At 40.3% G+C, this 20,101-nt stretch overlaps 1 protein-coding gene across 1 annotated transcript in view; it reads right to left on the bottom strand.

Annotated features, from left to right (window-relative positions):
- Positions 1–20,101, bottom strand: part of AMBRA1 (autophagy and beclin 1 regulator 1) — a 405,622-nt gene that overhangs the window by 299,213 nt on the left and 86,308 nt on the right. The gene's annotated exons all lie outside the window — the stretch shown is intronic.

Here is a 20,101-nt window from a genome sequence, read left to right as displayed (position 1 = left end):
CATACAGCAGGAAGAATAGTAAACTAACCCAAAAAAACTTTACTGAAATTAAATGAATAAACCTAAGTCTGCTGCTGGTTTCTCTGCTCTTCTTCATATGTCATCAAATACTCAAAGGAAAACTTTACAACAATTTCTTTATACACAGACAAGGGTATTCCAAGCCAGGCATAAAATCTACATATTATCCCAGCTGTGAGAAGGGTATTTTTGGACATCTGTCCTGTAAGTTTGAGTTGGTGTAGAGGATATGAATTGGGAGGGACTGACATTTTGGTGGTTCTTGATGGGAAGTGGACACACTAGATCTAATCTTTTGTACTGAGCAAGTTTCTAGTGATCTGGTTACAGGTTTGGAAATTCAAAATATGCCATGGTGAGATAACAACAATTGCACTTATATATCGCTCTTCTAGACAGATTAGCGCCCCGACAGATTAGCGCCCCATTCAGAGCAGTGAATAAGTTAGTGTTATTATTATCCCCACAATACAGCTGGGAAGATGGGGCTGAGAAGACTGGCTTATCCAAGGCCACCTACTGAGCTCATGGCAGTGGTGGGATTCAAACCTGTAGAGTGCTGATTTGAAGCCGAACCACTTAACCACTGAGCTACCTGCTGAAGGCTTGGTTGATGATGACCCCTCCTGCCTGCAAGGGTGGCGTACCGATTCAAGTAATCTGCCCTTGATAGCTAATGGATCCTGAGGAGCACCTTAAAGACCAACTAGATTTCCAGGGTATGAGTTTGAGAGTCAAAGCTCTCTTTTTCTGATGGAGGGAGCTTTGACTGTTGAATGCTCACACAGGAAATCTAGTTGATCCTTAAGGTGCTGTTGGACCCACATCTTGCTCTTCTACTACAGACCAACACAGCTACCCACCTGCAACTATCTTCATGGGGGATTACAAGAAGTACTGGGGGATCTGAGGAACCAAATCAGTGACTCTCCAGCAGGGGTGGTGAGAGCTTGGAATGACAGAAAACACCAAAAAATAGACAGGGTCACCCATAGGTGTTATTCACCACCTTCAAATAGAAATCCAGCCCCCTCGTTCAAAGAGGAGTTTGAGTATTAAAATGGGCTGGAGTGACCATGGCAGAAAACAGGACAAGCCTGACAGAACATGCTTCACAGCCCACTGGAAAGTCTATGAGGTAGGGGGGAAGAAATCTTACTTTTCTGCTACTGTGACAGCTGAATTGTATCCAGCACAATTATTTAGATTAATCAAGCAGTTGACAACTCCCAGGAGTGACTCTTTATATGTATGTCATTTGGCATTTTGCTGTGATATTTTTGCCTGGCTTTTGCTGATAAAATCTGATTCAATCTGATAGACACTGAGTTAATCAGTACTCAGGTTGTTAAGGTAATTGTAGCACTATCTGGTTGCTGCTGCTTGGATCATTTCAACTTGGTTTCCCTGACTGATGCTGGCAAAGTTCTGAAGAATGTATGAAGGCCACCTGTAATCCAGATCCATGTTATTCTTGCTAGTAAAATCCTACAGGGGAACACTGACTGTGAATGCCTCTCTGATGGAAGGGCCTGGAAAGCTCTTAAAAGAGGAAGTTCTCAGTCTTTTACTCAAGAAGACGGGTCCTGGCCAGTTGTAGACTTGTCTCAGCCCTTCTCTTTGTTGAAAAGTTATTGTATGATTGTGGCAGAGCAACTTCACATATACTTTGGGATGAGACATCTACCCTTGATCTTCTTTCAATCTGGCCTTAGGCCTCAGTTTGTGACAGAGACAGCTTTGTGGATTATCGCTGTCTCCAGACAGACAAAGGGAATCTCTATCGTTGCTGTTAGATGTATTAGCAGCCTTTGCCATAGTTTTTTTTCCTACCATCAACCGCATGTAGTTTTTGCTGAAAGACAAGAGCTTGGGAGTCTTGCTGGATCCTGGTCTCCTGTTCCATGGCAGCAAACAATATCTTTTTCTAGCTACATCTAGTTAGGAAGTTGGCTCCCTGTTTACAGACAGCTGATTTAGTCATACTGAAATATGCTTCAGTAAACTGAGAACAGATTACTATAACTTGTAATCTTCGGGCTGTCCTTGATGACAATCCGGAAACTGCAACTGGTGAAAAGTGAAGCAGCCTCTTTGTTATGTAGCACTACCCTGCAGCACCATTTCACTCGTATTGTGAGGTTCCTTCATTGGCTGCCAATTAGTTTCTAGGTCCAATGCAAGGTGTTCGTGCTCACCTTTAAAACCCTTTATAACCTGGGGCTCACATGTGGCAGCTTTGTTCTTCTCATTATCAATAAACCCATTGTCTAATGCATGTGTGGTAAGAATCCAAACTTTTGCCTCTTCTGTAAGACCCCCATGCCTCTGGAACATCTCCCAGCAGAGGGAGTGGGACTCTGCCGCCTGACTTTCCAGAGAGGCTGCAAACACAGTGCTGTTGGAGAGCTTTTTTTTTTTTGAAGGGGGGGGTCTGACAACCAATAAAGTCTGCTAGTAGACAAAGAGTGTTTAATATAATAATAATATATTATTATCATATAATAATAATATATTAATGTTATATAATACATTATATATATTATATATATTATTATATAATATATATGTTATAATTTTATTTTTATATTTATTGTTTTAACATTTGTTTTATCTAATTGTTTTTATACCTTGGGTCCTGAAAGTCAGGAATATAATTATATTTTAAATAAATATAGACCAATGGTAAAGCCAAGCAAAGTTGCACCCTGCAACTCTAAGTTGATAGACATGTTTTCAACAGTATGTCTTGCAGTTAAGTATTTTCCTGAAAGAAAAGAGAGTTTCTTTCCCCTTCAGAAAGCTCTACTTCAGGAAGCTCATTTGAGCAGTCTACAGATAACCGTATGTATTGCATTGGTGTCTGGGCGACACTTAATTTGATAAAATACAGAAGGTAAAGAACAACAATACAAAAAGACAAAAAGATTGCTATACTGTGTAATATTTATGCTTTAAATTATGCAGAGTGCAGTATCAAGAAATTGGAATACACATACTTCATCCTAAATTTTTAAAAAAGAAACAGCTTATAATGTATACAGTTGATTGGGTTTTCTTAAGCATTTGACTCTATTCTTGTCACGACTGGTGCTCCTTTGGACTTAAATATCTCTCTTTAGCAGCACAGGCTACAGAAAAAAAACAGGATTTCAGCGATTTTTTTCTAACCAAACTCTAGTGTAACAACCCTAGTGAGGATGATGAATTCCCTTAAACAGTCCCCATGCTATTATCACAATTTGTTATTTCCCATAACAAGAGAAACTATTAATCAGAATAGGAGGTGACAAAGAATAATGTAGAAAACATATACACATACTGACAGCATCCAGAGAACAATTAATGTATCCCCAGCTAGGAAAGGTTTATGATACACACTTAAAGCCAAATAAAACTCAATAACATATATACCTTGACAAGACATCTGCCAAGTTTAGAAATACAGGTGAGAGACTTTTATCCCAAAAGCTGTTACTTGATTAGGCAAACAAAAGCACGACCCACCTGCTACTGAAGCCATTGTAAAATTCTCATTGCTTACTTGGACTGGATTGACCTACTGAGTACTGTAAATCATGGGAAGACATTAACTAAATCCATTGACCCAACTACAAGCCTTCTCATCAGGTCCAGGCTTACATTTATTTACTTCATTTATGCCTCACCTTTCTCCTCAATGGGGCCCCAAAGCAGCTGGCATTGTTCTTCTCTCCTCCATTTTATTCTAACCACCCTATGAGGTAGGTTCAGTTGAGAATATGTAACTGGCCCAAGGTTATCCAGCAAGCTTCCATGGAAGAATGGTAATCTGGAACTGGATCTCCCAGATCCTAATCCAACCACTATAGCACACTGGCCTGTGTACCACATACTCAGGTCTAATTTATTTTATTTAAAAAATTTAAGCCTCACCTTTGCCCCAGAACATAAAGTCAGAAAAACATCAACAGACAAGTAACATTCTCCTAAACAGAACAAGGTTAACTCCTGAAAAGGTCCTTTAAAAGAATAGTGTTTTACAAAATGCCAGAACGGGAGTCATACACAGTGCTTAGAAGACTTTCTCATAACAGCATGGCAGCAACTGAAAAAGCTGAGGAGCATACAGAAACACATCATGCCATACTGGAGAAGGGAGAGAACTTGGATCCAATAACCACTCATAGAAAACTAAGATGTAAAGAAACCTCCTCATAAAAAGGAAAATCACTATAATATAATAATAACAACATTTGATTTATATACCACCCTTCAGGATGACTTAACACCCACTCAGAGCGGTTTACAAAGTATGTCATTATTATCCCCACAACATCACCCTGTGAGGTGTGTGGGGCTGAGAGAGCTCCTAGAAGCTGTGACTGACCTAAGGTCACCCAGTTGGCTTCAAGTGGAGTGAGGAATCAAACGCGTCTCTCTAGATTAGGGTCCCACACCCTTAACCACTATACCAAACTAGCTCTCAAAAAAGGAGAAGCAAGTATATGTTTCACACTACAAGATAAGAAACACCCATTTTAAGCAATGAAGAAGGGGCATTTCATTGATTTTATTCTCATTTTACATATGAGCTAAAGCAAGCACACAATGGCATCCAGAGGTTTACCACCTAAATTGACTGTGAGATCTTCAGATAGACTTCTGTGTGTGCTATTTCTAACTGCTATTCCAGGGGTTCAAGAAACTTTTAAAGCTATAGTAAACAACCCATGTGTAAAGACTAGAGATAGGCACAGACCAGGAAAAACACACGACCTGTGGGTCCGTAGTCCGTGGTGTTTCATGGACCACAAACTTTTCACGGTCCAGCACCAGTTCGTGAACTGACCAGTGAACTGTATAGTTGCCTTAAAGAGATACTTTTTATCAAGTGCCCAATCCATTGGTTATAAAAAGCAAGAATAGTCACTGCTAATATTTAGCGCTTCTGGAGACAGATTGTTTAATCAATAAATACAATAGGTTTAATTTCTATATAAGTCCAGATGAATTGCTTCGAAGTGTGTTTCCTTGGATGTGTACAACACCATATATTTCATGTCATTTTCCTTGTGGCATGTTTCTACAAAATGGCAGCACATTGGAGCGTCCTGCACTCAATGTCTGATCCTAGACTGGCATTCAAGCAAACGCTGTCTCACTCGTCGGGTTGTTCTCCCGACATAAACTAAATTACAAGTACATCTAATCAAATACATACTGAAGGGTCCCGGACTCCCCAGCCTTTCATCATAGGAAAGGTGTTCCAATCCCCTAATCACCTTGGTTGGCCTCCTTTGTATTTTCTCCAATTCTATGTCTTTTGAGATACAACAACCAGAGCTGCACACAGTTTTCCCAATGAGGCTGCATCACCGCTTTATACAACAACACTGGCCATTTTATTTTCAATCCCTTTCCTAATAATTCTTAGTATGGAGTTTGCCTTTTTCATCACTGCCACACACTGGGTAAACATTTTCTTTTTTATTTTTATATTTTTTATTCTTTTTATTAACTACATTAACTAACAATACAAAGGAAAGGAAGGGGAGCAAGGGAAGGAAAGAAAAAAAAACCAACAACATATAACAACACTACACTACACAGAATGCTTTCCCTTCATACTGCCATTATTAAAAAAAATTAAAGCTTTGTATAATATTGATGGAGTGGTTGACCTTGCAAAATACAAATTACAATTCAAATTAAGTCTTCCTCCCCCTCCTGGGTCCCGGACGCAATTGTCTCTGAGCAACTGCAGCCGCGGTGCTCGTTTCCTCCCCCCCCCCTCAGACTTCGCCTTTTCTTCTTGCTTGGTGTCTCGCTGAAATTCCGGATTTTTGTCCTCAAAATCCCTTAGTTGATCTTCTGATATTATCTTGTAAGCTTGATCTTTGTAACTGAACCAGATACCTTCCAGAAATAGCCATTTGTACTTTATTCCACGTTCCCTCAGAAGAGCTGCGAGCTTTTTATACTTAAATCTTCTTTTCCGAACTAAAAATGGGACGTCTTTCAGTATCTTAACTTTATTGCCCAAAAAGTCCAGATCCGCGTTGTATGAGTTGTATAGGATAGTGTCTCGGATCCTTTTAGATGAAAAATCGATGATGATCTCGCGAGGCAGCTGACGCTTCGTTGCATATTTTGAAGAAGCCCGACGGACTTCCAAAATGGCACTTTTAACCTCTTCTTTAGTTGCCTTCACGGGTGTCACCAATAGTTCCGAGACCAGACCCCATAAATACTCATTTTCCTCCTCTTTCACGTTCTGGAGGCGCAAAATTGTCTGTGTTCGTTCCACTTGTAGCCCGATCAGCTGGTTCTCCACCAGCTTTAACTCTTTATTCGTAGCCTTCACGAGTGACGCACTTTCCCGAGCAGACTTCTCTGCCCCCCCGCTACTTCCTTAATGGTTTTCACTTCGCTCTCAAGTAAGCCCACCCTTTGATCTGTTTCATTCAGCTTGTCAACAAAGGGTTTTATGGCTTCGATAACCGACCTCTTCACCAATTCCTCGAGCGACTCTCCTATCCCCTGCAGGGCAGCCGAGATTGACTTGCCCAAAGCGGGACTCTGTTTTTTCTCTGCCATTTTATGGGGGGGGGGGACCGCCAGCCGGATTTTGAAACTCAGCGAGGGGGAAGAAGGAGTCTTCTTAGCTTCAGATCCCACCACTCCGTCGCATGCGCTTGTAATAACAGAAGGGATTCGCTTACTTACAGGCTTCCGCCTAGTTCTGCTCTTTGCCGTTTTCCATGGCCCGGCAGCACTCGAGGCGCCGCGCACGTCTGCCGGCCTCCATAGGGACAAACGGGCAATTTACCCCCCGCATTGATTTTCAGGGGGCTCTTTCCGCAGCGTCCCGGACCCTGCCTCCCTCACTGGGAGTCCTGGGGGCTAATCTTCGCAGATCAGCCGCCCGGTCAGGGTGCTCGGGCGCTTCCTCCCGGGCCTGCGCAGAGGAGCGATCGACATGGCCGAGAAAACGAAACCGAATCACACTGGGTTAACATTTTCATTGAGTTTTCCACAACAACTCCAACTTTTAATTCATGAGAGGACCAGTCATCTTATCCCATAATTGCTAAGTATATTCAGATGTTTTCGGTGAGGTAGCTTATCAGAAGCCTTTTGAAAGTCCAGCTATATGATGTCTACCAGATTGGCCTTATCCACATGCTTGTTAACCTGCTCAAAGATCTCCAAGACATTGGGAGGCAGGACTTCCCATTGCAGAAGCCATATTGATTTTACCTCAGCAGACTTTGTTCCTTGATGTGCTTAAAAATTCTCTCTTAAATAACAGTTTCTACTTATTTACTTGGAACAGAAATTAGGCTTACTCGTCCATAATTTCCTGGATATCTTCTAGACCCCTTTCTAAAAATTGGGGTGACACTCTCCAACAGAGAGTGACATGTTTTAGCAATAAGTAACATACACTTGTAAGTAGCTCAATAATTTTACATCTGAGTTCTTTAAGGACCTTGGGTATGTACCATCTGGGCCTGCAGATTTATTGGTTTTCAACTATCCTAGTTGTCCTAGAACTTCTTCTCTTGTCACTTCAATTTGACTCAGTTCTTAGGAAACCCATCTCAAAAACAGTGGCTTCAACATGAGTATACGCCCCACATTTTTCCAGAGTGAAAACAGATGCAAAAAAATTCAATTTCTTTGCCGTCCCTCCATCTTCCTTAAGGAATCCTTTCATTCCTTTGTTATGCAGTGGCCCAATCGCCTCCTTAGCTGATTTCCTGTTCCTGATAAATGTGAAGAAATGTTTGTCATAATGTTTTTGGCCATCCACTCTTCAAATTGTCTTCTTGCTTGCCTTATTTTCAACTTATACACACTTGCTGGTGGCATGCATCTTCCTCTCCCAAGAAACTTGTATTTTGCAGGGGGGGAGCGGTCTGTACTGCATAAGGAAGATTGGACAGTAAACAGGAGTGTGAGGTGGCTAGGCTGGGGAAGGAGAAACAGAAAGCAAGAGAGTTTCTGCAGGAAGAGAGGAGCCTATGAATAAGTGCCAACTAAACTGCACGAGACATAATTCTGAGCAAAGATGTACAGAACTGAGTTGCATACCAAGAGTAACATAAGAGTCCAGTAGCACCTATAAGACTTACAAAATTAGTGGTAGGGTATGAGCTTTCGTGAGCCACAGCTCACTTCTTCAGATATCATGTAGAGCCACAGCTCACTTCTTCAGAAATGCTATGATAATGAACAAATTACTAAGACAGTTGTGGTACAGTGAATGAAGGATAAACTGCCCCACATAGGTTTCATACACAAAGTAGGTGTACTGGGAGCCCTGAAGTAAAACTAAATTCTGCCCATATCATTCTGCTCTGTAACTTTTCAGTATGAGGGTTTTTTTTAAATATCAAGCCAGCGTCACAGTGAAGAGCTGAGAAGATACTTACTCTTTTAACTGGATCTTCCTTACCTTACTCTGGGAAAGTGAACCTTCTGAATTCTCTTTGTTATAACTCCCACATACCCCTGATATTTGTAGTTCTGGTATAAATCTGTCTGCCAACACTGGTCTAATGGAGTGGCATCTGTTTATGGAAGTTTAAAGCTGCAATAAATTTGTTAGTCTAAGGTAAAAAGCAGACTCTTAGTTGTTTTGGCTCCTGCAGACCAACATTCCCTCCCACCAAATTTGTAACCTATGTGCCCTTACAGTAAAATTACAGTGTTGAAAAAAATGTGTTACTGGTCTTCTAGCTCCTCTGCTGAAATGAGAAGCTGGAAATTAAAATTCTCAATACAAGATGAAAACAAGCAACCTTCCCCTCCCAAGAGATTTTAAAATGTCACACTGGAAGCAGCTACAGTGTATATAGCTATTAATCTGTCCTCTCTCTTACTGCAATGAAGGAAATACAGCTCATGTTATTCAGCAGTTATGTCCACAGGTAGCAATCCAACACTTAGCATCCACTACAAAAAGTCCACCTTTAAGTTTATGCCACTCTTCTCTTCAGAATATTCTTTACAGAACCCATTATACTCAGTGTTATGTACTTTCTGCCAAGAATGTACAGTTCTGCAGCCCCAGTTCTTCCTTTCCCAGTCCTCTAAAAAGAGTGCTATCAGTTATATAGCATAGTGCCCAGATTTTACCTCAGAGACGTGTGAACAATTCATATTCACTCTGGTCATTTAAGACCCTACCCCCAAGCTGACTGTAGCACATCAAATTTCTTTTCTATGTTGTTGGGTGTTCAGCTGCCTGAAGATGCAGCAGCTTACTATGATTAATTGTCGAAGGCTTTCACGGCCGGAGAACGATGGTTGTTGGGGGTTTTCCGGGCTGTATTGCCGTGGTCTTGGCATTGTAGTTCCTGACGTTTCGCCAGCAGCTGTGGCTGGCATCTTCAGAGGTGTAGCACCAAAAGACAGAGATCTCTCAGTGTCACAGTGTGGAAAAGATGTAGGTCATTTGTATCTACTCAGGAGGGGTGGGGTTGAGCTGAGTCATTCTGTAAGAGTTTCCCAGGGTGTGGAATGCTAATGGCGGGAGGCTTCACTGTGTCCTGAGGCGGTTCTTTTGCATATGGATTGGTGCTTGATGTGCTAATCTTCTCTGCAGGGCTATTGTCGGGTGTGGAGTGTTTTGTTGGCCTGGTGTTTTTCAGAACTGGAGCCCATGCTCTGTTCATTCTTAAGGTTTCTTCTTTCCTGTTGAAGTTTTGCTTATGCTTGTGAATTTCAATGGCTTCCCTGTGCAGTCTGACAAAGTAGTTGGAAGTGTTGTCCAGTATTTTGGTGTCCTGGAATAAGATACTGTGCCCTGTTTGAGTTAGGCTATGTTCAGCCACTGCTGATTTTTCAGGCTGTCCAAGTCTGCAGTGTCTTTCATGTTCTTTTATTCTTGTCTGGATGCTACGCTTTGTGGTCCCGATGTAAACTTGTCCACAGCTGCAGGGTATACGGTATACTCCTGCAGAGGTGAGGGGATCTCTGCTGTCTTTTGCTGATCGTAGCATCTGTTGTATTTTTCGGGTGGGTCTGAATACTGCTTGAAGGTTATGCTTTTTCATAAGCTTTCCCATCTGATCAGTAATTCCTTTGATATATGGCAAAAACACTTTTCCTGTGGGAGACTGTTTTTCTTTGGTTGTTTGATTCATCCTGGGTTTGATTGCTCTTCGGATTTCATTTCTGGAGTAGCCATTTGCCTGAAGTGCGTGGTTTAGATGATTAATTTCCTCATTGAGAAAGCGCGGCTCACATATCCGTCTTGCACGATCCACTAATGTTTTCATTATGCCTCTTTTCTGTCGGGGGTGGTGATTGGAGTTTTTGTGTAAGTACCGATCAGTGTGAGTTGGTTTCCTGTAGACCTTGTGACCTAACTGAAAGTTTGCTTTGCGGATGACCAAGGTATCCAGGAATGAGAGTTTTCCCTCACTTTCTTTCTCCATTGTGAATTGTATGTTCAGGTGGATGTTGTTGAGATGATTCAAAAACTCCATCAATTCTTCCTCCCCATGGCTCCAAATGATGAATGTATCATCCACAAACCGGAACCATACACTGGGTTTGTGGGGTGCTGATTCTAGAGCTGTTTTTTCAAAATGTTCCATGTAGAAGTTTGCTATAACTGGGCTGAGTGGGCTATGATTACATTACATTACATCTTTAATGTGAGCCTCCAGGAATGAAATTGGATGAACTGATCATTAGTTGCCTCCATCTTGTTTGAAGCAAGGGGAGGGCAAATATGTTTACAGGATGTTTTGTCAGCTTGGAGCCTGTATATAACTTCCCAGGAGTAGATATATTTTAATTCAGATGCCAAGCTATTCCTAAAGTGGCAGAAGAAAAATACTGCTTTGATCTTATTTGAGACACTAATAATGTAACTAGGAAGGAAGGTGGCATGGTATATAGCCTGATCTTGTCAGATCTCAGAAGCTCAGCAAGGTTAGTACTTGGATGGTCAGCAAGGTTGGTAACATCAAAGAAGATTCTACAGTGGAAGGTAATGGTAAACCACCTCTGCTTCTCACTTGTCTGAAAGCCCCTTGCTAGGGTTGCAAGAAGTTGATTCTGACTTGACAGTACTTACGTGGTTAATAAAGTAACCAAATGTAGACAAAGAATAGTAATTCCATTATCAAATCACCTCCCTCCTCCTCAAATTGTGCTTGCTTATAGCAGAACAAAGTCAGAAAACGGTAACATAATGTCCTTTATTAGTCATTACTAAAGTGAGGGAAGAGCAAGCATAAATTTCTCCCACCAAACTTCAACAACAAAAGGAATCAAACGAAAAGGGCAGAAGTAGTGAAATAGCAGTAGCATTAGTGTTCCTAAAATAGGAAGCTACAGTGGGTGCAGAAAGACTTGCACAAAAAGCACTTTCAAACTGAAGGATGAGTCAAGAAAGAAACAATTGGAAAGAACACAGGCATGTCTTTCTTACATCAGCATTCAGCAGTGTTGTTGCAACATAAACGTGGGTGGGTGAAAAGGGTCGTTTCCCACATCACAATGGGCTCAGGATTGACACTCATTTGCATGTCTTTTGATCATGCAAATGCTCTGCATTTTGGTAGATTTCCAAAATATTCCTTTGCTGTTTTTCCAATTGTGCTTCTGGGATTTGGCACATTCAATCTGTTGTACATACTGCTTTTGTACTTACAATGTATGAGCAAATTCTACAAAGAAAAAATTTTCTTCTGGGTGCAGAAGAAATACATTAGGGTAAGTATCAGAAGGCCAACCACTGTCTGGTGGACTTGATAGCCTCTTCTGCATTTCTTTGTCAACAGTACTCAAAATAGATATGAGTAATGGAATCACAAAGTGGGGGAAGTTGACAATCGTATCTCATTAGTTTTCTGGAACCCCAACAATAAATATAAACCAGATACAATTGCACACCTTAAGAAGTTCACACACATGCATCTGTACAGTGCTGTCAAGTTGCAGCCAATTTACAGCAACCTCTGCTGTGGTTTTCAAGGCAAGAGACTAACAAAGGTGGTTTGCCATTGCCTGCCTCTTTGTAGTAACCCTAGACTTCTTCAATGGTTCTCATTCATGTACCAACCAGTGCCAACTCTACTTAACTTTCACAATCTAATGCTATCAGGCTAGCATTCTTACTGATTGACAATCCTGTAACAAGAAGCTCACACACGCTACTCACTCTGAAAGATCCACAGTGCATGAGTTACAATTCTCTTCTCATGGATAAAACACTCAACACAAGACAACACCAAAACGATAACTGAAATAGTCTGATTTGACCTTAAAAACTAATCATCTGAATTCTCTAGTGATTAAATTCCATTTTTCAAAACACATCTTATTAAGACTACTACAAATGTAAATAAGAACGACAAAATCCTCACTTCTGCAACCCAGCAGCATGATATAGTGATTAATTGTCACTCCCTTGCCTAATTAAAAATTCAGTTTAGCCAACTCTTTTTCTTTTTCAAATAGATTTTTATTGGATGGTTAACATACAAATAATATTGTTACATTTTACTTATTCCCCATACACCTACTATATGTTTCCCACCCCCTCCCCACCCCCTTTCCCTTGCCTAATTAAAAATTCAGTTTAGCCAACTCATTTTCATACACTGGTTCTTATAGCTGCTTATGGATTTCCATAGCTAGTATATCTCTATTTCCTTGTTTAATTAATTTTTTAAAGAGGAGACCAGGTGGATTATATTTGTGTAGAAATATGGTTGGACAAATAGGAACGCCATGGACATACAAACAAATAACATTAGAAGGAAAAGGAAAGTTTTGGCGATTGGTGACTCTCTGCAGAGTGGTATGGAACATTATGTGCCCAGGCCAGACCACATGGCCCAAGAGGTGTGTTGCCTGCCAGGGGCAAAGATTAAGGATATCACAGACCGGATGGCCAAGCTAGTCAAATCAACAGACCATTACCCATTTGTGATGGTCCATGTGAGTACACGTGACATGGCCATGAACACCACTGAGAACATTAAGGCTGACTATGAAGAGCTTGGGAGCAACTGAAAAGAATGGGGGCACAGATGGTATTCTCTTCAATCCTGCCTGTCAGAGGAATCCAACAGGAACAAAGGATTAGGGTGTTGTAATAGTATAGATTAAAGCACATTATACTAATCAATACTAAGCTAGGTGAATTTTTAAACTTTTCATGAACTGTCTGTGCATTTTTTTAGAGTGTTAGGTAACTAAAACAGGTGCGCTTTAATCTTTTGACAGCTAATTAAAAATAATGGACTCCATCTAAATTAATGTTTCTTTATCAGAGACTGGACCAATAGTGATCTAGTATCTTAACTCTTCCTGCCATTTCTCATGGATTTATGGCTTTGTTTTGCAAGTTAGCTATAACATCATTTTGGGGTAATTAGACAGGTTATACAATGGAAATTATGAATATTCAACGAAGCATTAAACCAATCATAGTTTGCTTATGCTACTATGTGAAAAGATCTTAATATTTGCATATGATATAAAATATGCGAATCTAGATAATGAGTTAGAGTTCTGACTGGAAGAGATCTCATGAAGATTAGGTGAGATTCTTATCTTTGCAATGTAGGCTATGAAAATCCTGTAGTGATGGGAGACTTCAACTTTCCCTGATGTGTGCTGGGAGACCAAATCTGTAACACATCCAGGGTCATGCAACTTCCTGACCTGCCTGGCCAAAAACTTCCTTTCTCAAATGGTAGAAGAAGCGAGAAAGGGCTCGGCCATATTGGATTTGATATTAACCAACAAGAAAGAGTTGGTTGATGGGGTAAAAGTGGTGGGAACCTTAGAGAGAAATGATCACATCCTCCTAGAATTCCTTTTGCTATGGAGTACCAAGGGAGTTTGTAAACAAACTAGCAGGTTAGATTTTATTAGGGCAAACTTTAATAAACATAAGATGAAAGTTATTCCATGGACAAGAATACTGGAAGGGAAAGGAGTGAGTAAAGGGTGGGCCCTCCTAAAAGACGAGCTCTTGCAGATTCAAGCTATCACTATTCCAGCAAGATGGAAATGCAGTAGAAAATCTAAGAAGCTAATGTGGATAACAAGGAGCTTTGTGATGAGCTGTGGAAGAAAAAGGAGATATTCAAGAAATGGAGGGGAGGAAATGCATCCAAAGAAGAGTATTTAGGGGTAGCTGGGCACTGTGGGACAGTTGTCAAAGAATCCAAATCTCAGAATAAGTTGAGACTGGCCGGGGGGGGGGGGGGGCTTGCAACAACCAAAAGATGATCTTCAGATATGAGAGGAGCAAACAGAAGGTGAAGGGGGTGATACTACCATTGCTAGGTGAAAATGGAAAAATTCTGACTGAGAGAAGACAAAGGCTGAAAGAGAGAACAAGCTTACTACCTACCTAGAGATGGTAGTAGGCAAAGCGTGTCTTTGGGATTGTTGGTTGACATGGGCACACCTTGCTGCACGGAATGTGTACAAATCCCCTGGGCCAGATGGGGTGCACCTGAGAGTGTTTAAAGAACTTTTGAAAGAGCTTGCAGACCGTTTGTTGATCATCTTCCAGGCTTCGGGAAATATCATCTCATTCTTCAAGAAAAGGAAAAAGGATGATCCTGGGAACTCCAGGCCAGTCAGCCTAACCTCTGTCCCAAGGAAGATACTGGAGAAGATATTAAAGGTGTGAATCTGCAAGCATCTGATAGAACACGTGGTAATATGGGGAAGTCAGCGCGGATTTGTTCCCAACTGGACCTTGTCATACCAACCTCATCTCCTTCTATGATTGAGTGACAGGCTTACTGGATCATGGGAATGTCGTCAGTGTAGTTTATCTGGAAATTCAGTAAAGCTTTTGACAAGGTCCCTCATGCTGTTCTAATGATAAACTGGAGGACTGTGGACTGGACTCTAGAATGGTTAGATGAATAGGGAACTGGCTGGATAACTGCACCCAAAGAGTAGTTGTCAATGATACCATGTCTGATTGGAGAGAAGTATCCAGTGGATACCAGTTCTGGAGGCCTCATTTCAAAAAGGATGTGGGCAAATTGGAAAAAGTGCAGAGGAGAGTAATCAGGATGATCAGGGGCCTGGAGGCCAAGCCCTATGAGGAAAGACTGAGAGACATGGGGATATTCAGTTTGGAGAACAGGAGACTGAGAGAAAACATGATTACTTGCTTTAAGGATTTAAAAAGCTGTCACTTAGAGGAGCGAAACGAGCTGTTCCTAAAGGCAACAGAGGATCGCACTTGAAATGATGGTTTTAAACTACAAGAAGGAAGGCACTGGCTGGACATTAGGAAAAACGTCTTAATGTTAAGAGTAATTCAGCAGTGAATAGGAGCCTAGGGATGTGGTGGGTTCCCCCTCATTGGCAGTCTTCAAGGAGCAGCTGTTCAAATACTGATTGAGCCAGTTTGATGTAGTGGTTAAGAGCGCAGGACTTGAATCTGAAGAGCCGGGGGAGAGCTTCTAGGAGTTCTCTCAGCCCCACCAACCTCACAGGGCAATTATGACATACTTTGTATATCACTCTGACTGGGCATTTTGTCCTGAAGGGTGGTATATAAGTCAAATGTTATTATTATTACTACTTATCAGGGATGCTTTAGACTGTTCCTGCAATGGGCAGGGGGTTGGACTAGATGGTCTGTAAGACCCTTTCAACTCTATGATTCTATGACTTGGTTCATGGCAATAAATGGAATTTTTTTTGTATTAAAGTTTTCTTTATTTAAACTATAAACTATACACCATAACATAATAAACAATAAACATAGAGAATAAGAAAAAACACACTATTCTAAACATGACACACTAACAATACATATATCTATAAAATTAAGAGGAAAAGAAAAAAGAAAACAAAAAACCCCTAAATTACACTACAAGTTGAGTTCCGATTTTCTCAGCAACAAGTATTTATCATTTCTAGAATCCCACTTATTCTAAGTTAGTCACAAAAGCCGCTGTTTTCTATTGTCCCTGTTTCTTAATCCATAAATCCAGATGTCATCAAATCCTTGTTATCCATTTCATGCAAAAAGTCTATTAACGGTTTCCATTCAGTCAAGAAGTTAACTTATGTCCTTTCTCTAATTAATGCAGTAAGTTTTGCTATTAACGCAAACTCCAAAACTTCGGTCAATCCTTCCTCCACTGTAGGCAATGTTGTAGTTTTCCACTTTTGTGCATGCGGAATTTTGCTGCTGTAATAAAATATAAGAACAGTGTTCTAAAACTTTTTTCCAACTGGCTGTCCATTATTCCTAACAGAAAAGTCTCTGGTTTCAGCTGAAGCTTAATCTTCAAACAATGCAATCCTATGAAGAGTTACTCCAGCCTAAGCACATTGATGTCAATGGATTGCACTGAAAATATTCTAAATTGATTATTGTATCTGCAACCAAAAACTCTTTGCTTTCTTACATGTCCACCACATACTAAAAAATGTCCCTTCTTGTTTAGCACATTTCCAACATACATTTGACGCCCCCTTATACATTCTAGCCAATTTTTCAGGAGTCATATACCAATGATACATCATTTTGTAAAAATTTTCTTTAATACTGGAGCTTACTATAAATTTCAGCCCTCTTGTCCACATATTTTCCCGTTGTTCCATTAATATATCATGTCCACAATTTTTTGCCCATTTAGTCATACATTCTTTTACTTGCTCTTCCGCTGTCTCAAACCTCAACAAAAGTTTATACATTTAGAAATAACATCATCATTTGTACAAAGGGCTATTTCAAATTCAGTTTTAGATTTCTCAAAGTCATAATGACTTTTGTCTAGTTTGAATCTCTCCAAAATTTGCATATATGGAAACCACGGACAGGCATGCCCTTCTGCTGCGAAGTCCTCTCATGATTTAATTTTAACTTGGTCCTGAGAGAATTCCAGTAAATCCTGATAAGTTAACCATTTAGGTGGACTAACCATTTCCCTTCTAAAATGAGCTTCTTGCGATGACAGCCAGAGAGGTATTTTCGAACAAAACCTAAGTTTGTATTTATTTCATACTCTCAGGATTGCACACCTTACATAATGATTATTGAACTCTGCGTTGACTTTAACTTTGTCATGCCATAGATACCTATGCCACCCAAATTTTAGATCATGCCCTTCCAGGTCCAGTAATCTTCTATTTTTTAGCAGTATCCATTCCTTCATCCAAACCAAATCTGGGAGGCCCAAACCTCCTCTTTCTTTTGCATCCTGTAAAACCTTAAATTTAACCCTTGGCTTTTTGCCTTGCCATATAAATCTCAATATATCCTTCTGCCATTCCTTAAATGGTGTCTCTGTTGTCAATACAGGAATTGTCTGAAATAGGAATAATATTCTAGGTAAGACATTCATTTTAATTGTAGCTATTCTTCCCAACAGCGATAATTGAATTTTATCCCATCTTAGCATATCCCTTTTAATTTCTTTCCAAGTCTTAATATAATTATTTTGGAATAACATGCAGTTCATATTTGACAAAATAATACCCAAGTATGGTTGTTGTGGGTTTTCTGGGCTGTATTGCCGTGGTCTTGGCATTGTAGTTCCTGACGTTTCGCCAGCAGCTGTGGCTGGCATCTTCAGAGGTGTAGCACCAAAAGACAGAGATCTCTCAGTGTCACAGCTGTGACACTGAGAGATCTCTGTCTTTTGGTGCTACACCTCTGAAGATGCCAGCCACAGCTGCTGGCGAAACGTCAGGAACTACAATGCCAAGACCATGGCAATACAGCCCGGAAAACCCACACCAACCAGCGTTCTCTGGCCGTGAAAGCCTTCGACAATACATCGAATACCCAAGTATTTTACCTTTTTCTCAACTTTAAACCCCGTTATGCTCTCAAGTTTCATTTGATCTTGTATTTTCAGGTTTTTAGTTAAGGCTTTGGTTTTCTGCTTATTAACCTTAAAACCAGCCACTACACCAAATTCTTTCAATTTTGTCATTAGAGTTTCAATTCCTTTCAAAGAATCCTCCAAAATCAACACCAAATAATCTGCAAAGGCTCTCAGTTTGTAGTTCTCCTGTTTTACCTTAACACCTCGAATTCTCTCATCTTGTCTTATGTCCCTATTCAAAACTTCAAGCATCAGCATCAGCCATTTGGAAAAAACTTTTAGAACGCTGTTCTTATATACTTTATTACAGCAGCAAGAGTACTTTATGCACAAAGGTGGAAAACTACAACATTGCCTACAGTGGAGGAATGGTTGACAGTTTTTTACAGTTGAGTTTGCATTAATGGCGAAACTTACTGCACTAATTAGAGAAAGGACATTAGTTAACTTCTTGACTGAATGGAAACTGTTAATAGACTTTTTGCATGAAATGGATAACAAGGATTTGATGACATCTGGATTTATGGATTAAGAAACAGGGACAATAGAAAAAAGCAGCTTTTGTGATTAACTTAGAATAAGTGGGACTCTAGAAATGATATATACTTGTTGCGGAGAAAATCGGAACTCAACTTGTAGTGTAATTCAGGGTTTTTGTTGTTTTCTTTTTTCTTTTCCTCTTAATTTTATAGATATATGTATTGTTAGTGTGTTATGTTTAGAATTGTGTGTTTTTTCTTGTTCTAGATGTTTGTTGTTTATTGTGTTGTGGTGCGTAGCTTACAATTTAAATTTTAAAAAAATTAACAAAAAATATATGCCTGTCTGCATATCTGCCATGAATGTATTCTGTTATGTACTGATCCTCTGAGGGCATGAGAAGTTTCTTATTGATGTTAAGCCAGTAGGTTATCTTGCAAGTATTTACTTTCTCTTTCCCCGCTGCCTCCAGCAAGTGTCCTTGAAGGCCGGCTGCAGGCGGCTGGAAATGTATCCTTCTTAGGAACTGGGATGATTTCATTCTTTGTTCTGTCTAGTCTAAACCTAGCTTCTCTTCTTCATCCACCCCCCTGGCTCCTTCGTGCCCAAACTTTAACAGTCCCTATCCTGATGGTGGGAACTTTCCCTATAACTAACACTACCAACCCCATCCACGTCACTTCTGCCAATTCAGTTGTCTGAGCACCTTGATGGATCTCTAATAAATGTATTGTCGAAGGCTTTCACGGCCGGAGAACGATGGTTGTTGTGGGTTTTCCGGGCTGTATTGCCGTGGTCTTGGCATTGTAGTTCCTGACGTTTCGCCAGCAGCTGTGGCTGGCATCTTCAGAGGTGTAGCTCCAAAAGACAGAGATCTCTCAGTGACACTGAGAGATCTCTGTCTTTTGGTGCTACACCTCTGAAGATGCCAGCCACAGCTGCTGGCGAAACGTCAGGAACTACAATGCCAAGACCACGGCAATACAGCCCGGAAAACCCACAACAACCATCGATCTCTAATAAAGTTACTGCAACCAATACACCTGCATATTTGCTGTGGAGAACTTGGGGAATTTGATTGGAACTCTCAAAAGACATTAATTGTAGGGATCTATGCAACAAATGGTGCCAAGGACCTTTTTTTCAAAGAGATATTGAAACAATTAGACCAACTGGCATATGCACAAATTATTTTGGCTGGAGATTTTAATGGTGTGGTGAATTTACAAGATGATAAAAAAACAAAGGGGACAAAAAAGAAAAGGGGACTGTTACCGAAATCCTTTTTTGAATTACAAAGCCAAGAGAATTTGGAAAATGTCTGGAGGAGAAACAACCTTAAATTTAAGCAGTATACCTACTATTCAGCAAGACATGCATCTCTATCGAGGATAGACATGATCTGGGCTTCAAAAGAGTTAATGATATGGACTATAGATGTTGAAATAATGCCTAAAGTAAGCTCAGATCATAATCCAATTTTGTAGAGATTTGGAAAGCATACTAAGAAGTTCAGATGGAGACTTAATGAAGACTTACTACAACACCAAAACAATTTAAACTTATTACAAAGAGAGACTAAATTCTTTATTCAATATAACTTGGACCAGACAGTACCAATGCACAAAGTATGGGACACTTATAAAGCCATGACGACAGGGATCCTAATGGACTTAAATGCCAGAGATAAAAAAGCCGAAAAAGAAAAAAGGAAAGAAATTCAAGAAAAAATAAAAGTGAAAGAACAACAGTTAAAGAAAAGACCGAGG

This window comes from Eublepharis macularius, chromosome 2 (assembly GCF_028583425.1).
Source record: "Eublepharis macularius isolate TG4126 chromosome 2, MPM_Emac_v1.0, whole genome shotgun sequence".
In the NCBI taxonomy this organism is placed as follows: domain Eukaryota; kingdom Metazoa; phylum Chordata; class Lepidosauria; order Squamata; family Eublepharidae; genus Eublepharis; species Eublepharis macularius.
This window is presented reverse-complemented; position numbering and strand designations above follow the sequence as displayed.